At 43.3% G+C, this 10,126-nt stretch overlaps 1 protein-coding gene and 1 long non-coding RNA gene across 4 annotated transcripts in view; both read right to left on the reverse strand.

Annotated features, from left to right (window-relative positions):
• The window catches only part of LRMDA (leucine rich melanocyte differentiation associated), a 1,316,517-nt gene that overhangs the window by 711,269 nt on the left and 595,122 nt on the right, over positions 1-10,126 (reverse strand). The gene's annotated exons all lie outside the window — the stretch shown is intronic.
• Positions 1-10,126, reverse strand: part of LOC147342869 (uncharacterized) — a 62,123-nt gene that overhangs the window by 18,782 nt on the left and 33,215 nt on the right. The window contains exon 2 of the long non-coding RNA XR_015156787.1: positions 8,243-8,339. This is a non-coding gene — a long non-coding RNA (uncharacterized LOC147342869). The remainder of the gene's footprint in view (positions 1-8,242; positions 8,340-10,126) is intronic.

The following is a 10,126-nucleotide window of genomic DNA, read 5'->3' on the forward strand; positions in this document are numbered from 1 at the left end:
AACATACCATATAATTCACTCATGTATTGTGTTGACTGTTGAATATACATTATAAGGTCCACGGAATGTCTGTCAGTTTTGCCCACAGACATGAAACAAGCTCTTACGATAGTGCCTAATGCTCCCTGTGCACGAAGGTTGAGTGAGAAAGGATGAAAGGGAGGGAAGGAAGTGGGGAAAGCTGGTACTTTCTTTCCACCATGGTCCAGGCTTGACTTGAGTTAGGAAGGTTAATTAGCTGCCAACAGACATGAGTCAAGAGGAAAGATTTGAGGGATTATCAGCCTCCTCTTATTTTCCACCTGCCAATGCCCTCTGATCATGAGATGCTCAGAAACAGACTACTCTCCTATCATGACCCATGGCTGTAAGGACAGCTAAGGGTGGCCCTCCCTGTTCTGACTGCTCTCTAAATGCTAGCCATTGGTTCCTTGCCCAGATACCAGTGAGATTTGTAAAGTTGTAAAGTGCAGAGCCTTTTGCATGTAAACACACAGTAAGAAGGTGGCCATCTGCAAGCCAAGAAGAGAGCCCTCACCAAGAACCAAATCAGCCAGCATCCTGGTCTTGGATTTCCAGTATCCAGAACTTTGAGATAGTAAGTGTCTGTTGTTCAAGCCCCTCAATCTGTGCTATGTCAGCCTGAGCTGACTCAGACACTATAGCAGGTAGGAACAAGAGTTCTCCTTGAATCTACAGAATCACTTCTATGACACCTGGGCCAGTGCCTGGCTGGGGGGCAGGGCAGGGTTGGACACACTGAGTGAAGACTTAAAAAAGAAACCTAGTCCATCTGGATGGAGTCCCCTGAGGAGCAGCAGCTGCTGAGGGCCAGGATTTGGTTTTAGCGGGTGGGTGACAGGGGATCTATTCTCAGCGCCTTTAATCCATGAGGCACAACAGGCACAGTCAAGGGTTCTCTTTAAAAATTTTTAATGGCCAATAAAATGTTCAAGAGCTGAAAAATGACACAAAAATGTGAAATGAAAATCGAAGATTAATATTTAAATAAGTTTCTAAGAAAGAAACAGTATGCTTACTGGCCAGTCAAACGCAAATCAAGTCCAGCTCAACAGTTACATATAGACATAACAGTTAAAATCTTGGGAAAATGAATTCAGCCTTAAGCCTCAAATTTGTTAAAATGAGTTTTATAATACTTCCAAAAACTTCACACTGAAACTTCATAAATCATATTTAATGTGAGATGGGGGTAGGGGGCTCATTTTAATGTGTTTGCTATAGTGTATGATCAGGGCACCAAAAGTGCTCAGGATGTTTAAAGGGGGCTCTGCTTGTTGCTGGGAAGCCCAGACTGGGTAAGTGCACATGATAGCTAACATTTTCACCTTTGCTTGTGCTTACGGTGTTTTGCTAGGGCAATCCAGCATGACTCAGTCAGGATTCCAAACCAGGAAAGTCATGGCCATGCAGGGAGAAGGAAAGCCTTGGGAAGAACAACGAAATAATGGGAAAGAATTTCAGAGCCTGGGCTCCTGTAGGAAGCAGGGTCTCTGGGGAGGCAGTGCTAGAAAGCACCAGGTCAGCAGTTAGGACACCTGGATCCTACTCCCAACTTCACTATTGCCAAACCGTGGAAGTTGGGATGAAGCCTCAGTGCCTAGAGCCATGCCTGGTACACAGGAGGCACAGGGAAATTTTGTTGAATGAATCAGTAAGAGGGATTTTAATGTGTTAGTGTTTTCCAGTGGCACACCTAAAGACCCTTTGGGAAGGAGAAGTGGGCAGGGAGATAAGCAGACTTTGAACCCCCAAAATCTTCCCCATCCTGCTCCCAAGCCATGACCACCTGTCTATTTCTCATCAACTTTATCTACTCAGACTTCCCAGGAGCCCACTGATGCAGGGCTGGGAGGGGTCTGAGGAAGCAGGGTCAGCAGTACAAGGTGGGGTGGTGGGGGAGGAGTGTCACATGATCCAACTCTGAAACAGCACCTTATGCCCAGCATGCTTGGTCGCCTTTAGCACAAACTCAAATGGCTCCCTCCACAGCTCCAAGCTCCCACCTCCCAGCCCACCAGGTTCATCTTTAAGATTCTCTTTTTCCACAGCCCCTGAACAGGTTTCCCCAAAAATCTCCTAGAAAAGAAAAAAGACCACCTGTATTTAGAGGCTTACCAGGACGATGCACGGCGAGCCTTCTGGCTCACCCCTGCCCACCCAGAATGAGGCTGAGGGGACCAAGGCAGGAGAACTGAGTCAGAGCCATCCCCACACAAGTGGATACACACCCTGACCCAACCTCCTCCACAGGAGCAAGGCTGACAGTCTCCCCCAAGACACAGGGGCAGAAGCCATGTTCATCTGCAAGATTTTACATGTTCCTCAATTATTTCAAGAGAACTTACAGACGGAGGTAATCGTCTCCCTTTCATCACTCGCCACACATATAACGGCAGGGCTCTGGCACTCATCAGCCCCACCCTCCCCATCCCTGCCCCCTACCTCCACTACCAAAACCCAAATAATTTCAAAAACATTTTTATCCTAAAATGTTCCCCTCCATTTAAAAAAAATTATCTTCAAGAGAAGAGATTTCTTTCCATTTCAATCCCACAACAAGGAGAATGTCAGCCCAGCATTTTTTTGACAGACAAATTATTGAATCAAAGAGAAAATGCCATTAAGCTCACAGGTTAGCAAGTGTCAGGAATGGTTTAAAGAGATATCCCCATTTATCTTCCAAACATGCACGAAATGTCACTAATGTGTGTTTATCATGTATAATCAGACAAAGAAAATATCGAAATAAAGTACTCCTGCATACAATAGAAATCTCCTTCCATCCTTCAAGATATCAGTGCTATTCAAATAGAATAATAATGATGAAGCCTCTCTCTTGAAAATGGAAATCAAGTGAAATGTAGATAGAAATGATTTTTTTTTTTTTTGGTAGTTGATGTACATTTCTAAAGTGCATTAACAGGAAATCCAGAACTTTTTAGGTCAATTATATTGTCAGTATTGTCAATGCCACTGAAATGAATACTGAAGCAGTGCCCGTTTTTGCTGGAATCAAGCTACAGAAGAAACCCCTGGATTGAGGACTTACAGAGGAACTAGATACAAGCTACAAGCCTGACATTGTTCAAGCATGCATATATGTGTGTGTGAGTGTGTGTGTATATTCTCATTCAAATCAATCCAAGCACCAGGCATTTGAGCTTACTATAAATCTCAATAGGGAGAAAAAATATCCACAACTGATCTAAATCCTGGCATTATTTTGCTTCCTCTTCTCTCTCCATTATGATGAAGCTTATTTTTTATAATTTGGGTACTATGACAACAATAAAACCTAGACTCCAAATAAGTCCGTTAGACAACAAAAGCTCTCTACTACTCATTCTAGACTTGTAATACCAGGAAAGTGAACTGGAGAGAAGACAGTCTTTGCATCAGAATCAATAGGTGCCTACAAGTCTGAATAAAGTCAGGCATTTCAACCTGGGAACATCTTCACCCTTACGGATTTCTCTCCCAGCAGCCCCAGGAACTGTGTGACCTACTTCCCCACTTTCTGGATAGAGAGTTCTCCAAGAGCAGATACCACATTTGTTTTGCCCATCATAGAATATCATGACCTTCAAATAGTTCAAGAGGTTGGTGAGCACAGAGGTGAACAGATAGTTGGAAAAAAAGGAGTTTTCTCTTGGGTCTCTTGAGAGACCCTCAGTCCCACACTTCCCTCATTCTAAGATAATCTGTAACCTTATAGGAGAATGACCAAGGTCCTGACATCCATGTGCCTGGGTGGTGGGGGAGGAATAAGTTACCTCCTCAAGAGTGCTTCTGCTCTCCCAACTGACCACATTAAACTCCCACGTCAAGTACAGTGTAAGGCAGGGGGATGGATGCAAAAGGCAAGGGTCCTGAAATAGTGGAATGCAGTGTCAAAAGAGCAAGATTCAGAGCCAGGCTGCCTCCTGGTCCCACCATCCAGCTGTGTGGCCATGGACCCTGGATCCTCCTCCTCTGAGCTTATATGAGTTAACATGTGTAAAGCCCTTACAATGGTGTATGGTACACAGTATGTGCTCAATAAGTTATTATTAATTATTTTTAATAGCTATTATCATCTATTTCAGGAAAATGAGACTTAAGAGGCTGGTACAGCTCCTTAGGAATTTATGAGTAGTAGAAACGGGGCTAGGACGCGGGTATGCAGGAGCCACATGGGCAGGCCATTCCATCAGCTACTTATTAAATGCCTGGTGTGTACATGAACAATGGGAAATGAGTTGAAGCAGACAAGAGACAAAAGGAAGGGGAAGTGGAGAGACTTTGGGGGCACAGATCTGACCAAAACAAATGTTCTGGTGTAAGAGGTCAAAAGGACACACTGGCTGCAGAGCAGACGTCTGTTGTACCTGGTGATACCACTGGGAAATTCACCAAGTGGGACAGTTTTATTTCCTCCACAGTCCTGGGACCATCTTCATCCTTCTTCATCACAGCTATCTGTCTGCATTTCAGCTTTAATCCCAGACATGCTTTGAGCGTCAGGGCTGAACTTCACGTATCTTGGTACCTGTGTATTTAACCCAGGGCCTGCAACTTAACAGGCATCCCCCACTAAAATGTTTGAGATCAAGAGGGAGGCAAACAAGCAGGAAGGCAAGCAGCCTGGCCATCACTCTTGAGATAGGGGCTGGACTGGAGAGAGAGCTTCTGAGATAGAAAGCCCAGGAAGCCCTAAGAAGCTATGACATGAAGTGGGATGAAGATTTACTTAATCTCCATCTCTCCTGGGTAGGGGTGAAGTGATCAGGCCAGCAGAGCACACCTAATGCAGGGTTGTAAACAAAGCCCACAACTATGACACGTGACACAGTTCACCCTTGCAGGGGAAGGTGTTCTCACTTCCAGATGCAAGAGGTAAGGCAGGTGTATTACCACGGGGGCAACTGGTTCCTCCACTGACTTGCTGTGCATCCTTAGGCAAGTCAGTGCAAGTCTCTGTTCTTTAATTTTCCCACCTAGAAAATGATGATAAAATATCTGCCTTTAAATCTGACATCTGTGTAATAATCCTTGGAAGGTAGAAAGAAATGGTACGGTTAGAACATTTCTAACAGTTTATCTTAAGGATACAAGCACAGATGTGTTTAAAATGAAGAAAGATGTATGTCCTGGCACACACTTCATGGTGCTAAGTAGACTAGAGAACAATGGAAAATAACCTATTTGTTCAACAACAGCAGGATTCATTCTTTATAACAGATACTATTCAGACACTAAATATTCAATTTTCAGGGACTATTTATAACATGGATAAACGTTTATAAGTAAAAGTAACATGATAATATCATAGTATGGTCCCAAATACAATTACATACATATAATTATATATAGTACAGATTCATATATTAATACATACAAAATGAAGTTTATACAGGGGTGGATATACACCAAAATGGTTTAAGTGGTTATTTCTGGAAAGTGGAGAATTACAGGCAATCTTAATTTCCTTATCACATTCAGTATTTTCCAAAATTTCTATAATGAGTATGGACCATTTTCATAATCAGGAAAAAAAAATCCTTAACATAATTTCAGAAACCCTAATTATTTCTATTTCACACTGCTATTTTGAGATCAGTTGTGGTAACAGATGCAAAGGCCCTTTGAAATGTATAGAATGATGGGTAATTCAAGGTACTGCATTATTGCTGGTACCTAAACACGTGGTTAACCTCAGCAAGCTGTCCTTCTCCTGGGCCCAGGCTATTTTAAGCATGGAACTGTGATGCTCCACCATCTTCTCCAAGTAGATGCCACAAGACTTCAAACTCCATATTTAGAACTAGCAGATGTACAGCAGATAAGATCACCAATTCTGAAGAAGAGAATTCATGAAGAAACCTCTAACAGCCTGGGGACTGTCAACCTGGATTCCTCCCCACCAAAACCAACCAACCAGAGAAATTCCACACACTAAAAACTCACCCTGAGCTGGGATTCAAACATTCCATAATTTCCAGCGAGCAGTCCACCCCAGTCCACTTTATCAAAGTCAGTCCCAGGCTGCTTGAAGAAAACTTAATCCCCCTGCCAAGAGCATCAATTCCAATAGTTTTCTACAAGCTAACTGTGTTATAGAGATTGCAGGGCTCAAGCGTGGTAAAATGTTTATCACTCTAATGGCTCTGAAAGTGTAAACCGACTGCCTATCAACATAGTGATTCTTTTTACACACACATTCAGGGCTTTTAAATGGTGCTTAACTTCATGGGCTTAAGAGTACATTGGAGAACATGGAGAATTAGGGTTTTCACAAGCAAAACACATCTACTGAATCAGTCACCAATCTGAAAATTATTTTACCTTTGGAATTTTAGACCTCAAAATGTCTTAAGGGTGCCCCAAATCCAAAGGCTCACCCTCAAATATGGTCCAAAAAGGATTAATAAATAAATTCTGTTCATGGCACAAGACATTTACATTCACTTTTCTTGTCTTAGAAAATGACCCAATAAGCCACTCGATTACCATAGGCAGGGATGTCAATCAGGGAAGTAAATTGACAATGGATTAAAGGAAAAAAAAAGAAACACAATGAAGCCTAATATTCAGTTAGGACAACTCTTAATAATGCAAAGCATATGAACTTCTATTGTTTCAGATTGACCTAGTTACAAGCCTGTAAAGGCAGGTATGGAGAAGGCAATGGCACCCCACTCCAGTACTCTTGGCTGGAAAATCCCATGGACACAGGAGCCTGGTGGGCTGCAGTCCATGGGGTCGCTAGGAGTCGGATACGACTGAGCGACTTCACTTTCACTTTTCACTTTCATGCATTGGAGAAGGAAATGGCAACCCACTCCAGTGTTCCTGCCTGGAGAATCCCAGGGACGGAGGAGCCTGGTGGGCTGCCATCTCTGGGGTCACACAGAGTCAGACACGACTGAAATGACTTAGCAGCAGCAGCAGCAACAAAGGCAGGTATATTGAGGATGACTAACCACATTTCAGAAATAAGTTCAAAGAGGTAAATTATTGACTTGGCCAAGGTTAGGCAGGAAATTTATGAAAGCCAGATTCATAACCTGGCCTCCCATCTAGGGGTGTCAACCTGCCTACAAGGATGACCAGTGGCAAATAGAGAGGAAGATTCAAAACTGGCAGCTAAGTCTCAAGGGTTGGCTGAATATCTGAGAATCTGTTTCATGACTTGAGAATCAAGGTAGGACCAAGCAAGAAGGTTTTGTTCATGAGAAAGTGGAGAACTGGAAACTTTCACTTTCCTCAGAAGGCTGCTGTGAGGATTTCACTTGCCATCTGAAAGGAGGCAGAAAAGAGTCTTAAACTGGTCCATTCTCTCCCCAGTCCCTCTGTGTTTCACCCCATGGCAAATGCTTGGAAACTGCAGACAGCGTAGCTGCCCTCTGAAGCTCGGCAGCTCCTTCCCACTCTTATCCCCAACTATAGAGAGAATGAGACACAGTAAGGTGAACAATATTCCACCGCTCAAAAAAGCGTTTAAACACACATGCGTAAGCATCCCATAAAGTACATGTAATAAATTGGAAGAGCCCCCAAGTAAATAAAGGAAAGATCAAAAGAGAGGTACGACGCAGCCAAATTCAACCCTTTGCTCTTGAAAATTTAAATGAATACTCCTTGAGAGCAAACTACAAAATGCTAACCTTGAAGTGTTGAGTGGCAGGAAGAATTATGGGTTATTGTACTGTCAAAATGCCAGACAGCTGTATGTTGAGTTGCTGCGTTATTTAGACAATCAGAAACTTGGAAGCTAATGTGACATATTTTTTTTTTTCGGTGTGAACACTCTTGACATGTATCATGATAATTTCTAAAGGGACAAAATGTTATATATAAAACACAGTGCCTTCAGGTGATGGCCTTATAGGTAGAATATCCCTAAACTGGAGAGGCAGGACATCAACAACTTGGACTTCCCAGTGGTGAGTATTCTTTCTTTCCTGTCTTAGTTCAGAGGGTGGTGGTCCCAGGAAACATGGCACAGCCAGGCTCTCTCCTCCTGGTCCCAGCATCTGACAAATACTCCCTCCACCAGCTTCCTGACTGCAGCCTTAGCTGGGCTAGGTGAAGCCCACTAATTTCAGGCTCATCAAGCTTCTGGATGAGCAATACAGCGATCACATTTGGAAGATGCTACTGGAGAATGTGGCACCATGCAAACCCCAGGGTAGAGATGAGGTTATAATTCTGCTTCCATTCTTGCAAGTTAGTTTACCTTTGGTATGTATTCCCGATTGGCTTGTAGGCTAGAATGAACAGAAGCAGAGACAGCCATTTTTAAGGGAATTCCTAACTTTGGATCTCAGGTTGGCCTAGAGATAAAAAAAAAAAAAAGGCTCATCAGAATGGAAAGCAGAACCTGGCTGGTTAGATCTGATATTCCACCTTCAATGCTTTGGCTACAGTTGAAATACAAATATTACTGGGATAAGTAACACAATCAGTTTCAATGAATCACCTATAACAAGGTGAATGGGAATCTTGAGAACTGATTTTGCCAGGGGAAAATACATATGAGCATCTGTGGATCCAGGTGAGGGAGAGGGGCCTGGGGGACAGACACGTAAAATCAGAGACTAGACCTGATAAAAGGGACCTGCTGAGATGCTCTGGGTGGATTTTCCCTCCTTTCTCTGCATTTATTCTTGATCAAAAGGGAAACAACCCCAACAAAGAGAAGAGAAATAAGCTGAAGACTGATGGAGCAAGGAGAGCATACCTATCCAAACAAGTGCTTTTGGTCACAGAGTCGACTCAGAGGCCAACTCCGTCACCAAGATCTTGAGCAGATCAGTTCACCAGTTTCCTGAACTGTGAAACTGGGACAGTAACACTAGCACCCTCAGGCTGATACTGAAGGATGGATGGGCTAATTACTTAGAGCGGTGCCTGTCTGAAGATGGTGGTTCTGCTCCACAGACACCGCAACAATTTTCTCCTCCCCTCTCCCTTTTCTCCTCCTCAGCTTCATCTTCCTCATGACAGCTAGCAGTTTATACCCAGTCCTCACGGCTCTCTGGGGGGAGAAGTAGAATCCCCCTAGACACCTTTTCCAGGGAAGCAAAGCAGCTCTGGAATGCAGTTTCCTGTGCTCCCTGCTTTGTGACCTCAGGCTGGATCGCACACCCATAAGGAAGAGGTCCCCACGCCACACACGACACCTCACAGGGAAGCAAGCCCATTGCTTAGGTGAGAATAACTTGGGCTGAGATGGAGCTCTTCCACAGCACCAATAAAAACTGTAAGTAAAGCAACACTTTTTTCCCCACCTTATTAATTTTTATTTTTATTTGACGGTTAACCCAACTCTTATCTTAGATAATACCCCTGTAACTTGCATACTGAAAAGCTGATACATAACCAGAGGATAAGACTGATGGATGAATGAATGTGAAGCTGACTCCTAAACCTGTGCTATTTGGCTACAGCTACTCAGGTAAAATTAAGAAAACAATGACTTGGGCCTCTGCCATCACCACACAGCAGAGATGCTCAACAGTCTCCACCCATCTGACCCTGGGTCTCCATGGGAATGTCCTTAGGCCTCCAAGTATGAGACTGATAACTCAAGCTCCCTCAACACTTAGGGAAGAGGTCTAAGTCTGCTAGACAGAAGACGTTTCCTTTGCCCAGTATCAGGGATCATTTTATTCTGAAGTCAGGAAACATCTGTACCCTTTAGCCAATTAGTCCGACATGTACAGTCAACCAGAAATTTCACTATTATGATTCATTATGGGATTAATTCTTGCCAACAATACACAAAAATGAAGGATTAGGGATATGATCTACCCAATCACATCCAATGCTTGCTTCAGTCATGATAATATACAAGAAATCTCTATATAGAACACAGATGAAATAGCTAACGGGAAAGTTCTGCACTAGATGGGAAAAAAAACCTTCTTCCCTAAATGTTACCTGTCAGGAGCACCAACCACATAAGATTCCTTTGCTTCTTCAAATGAGAGTCTTTATTTGCAACAGTCAAAAGACACATCTATGCTACCTATGGAGAGCACCACAAGCCCAGAGGAGATGTATTCATATAGGTTCAGTGATCACAAACACATGCTTTGGGATCTAAGAGATTGCATAC

This window comes from Bos grunniens, chromosome 28 (genome assembly GCF_055505025.1).
Source record: "Bos grunniens cultivar Pamir isolate PY7600 chromosome 28, Bosgru_T2T1.0, whole genome shotgun sequence".
NCBI classification, from domain to species: Eukaryota; Metazoa; Chordata; class Mammalia; order Artiodactyla; family Bovidae; genus Bos; species Bos grunniens.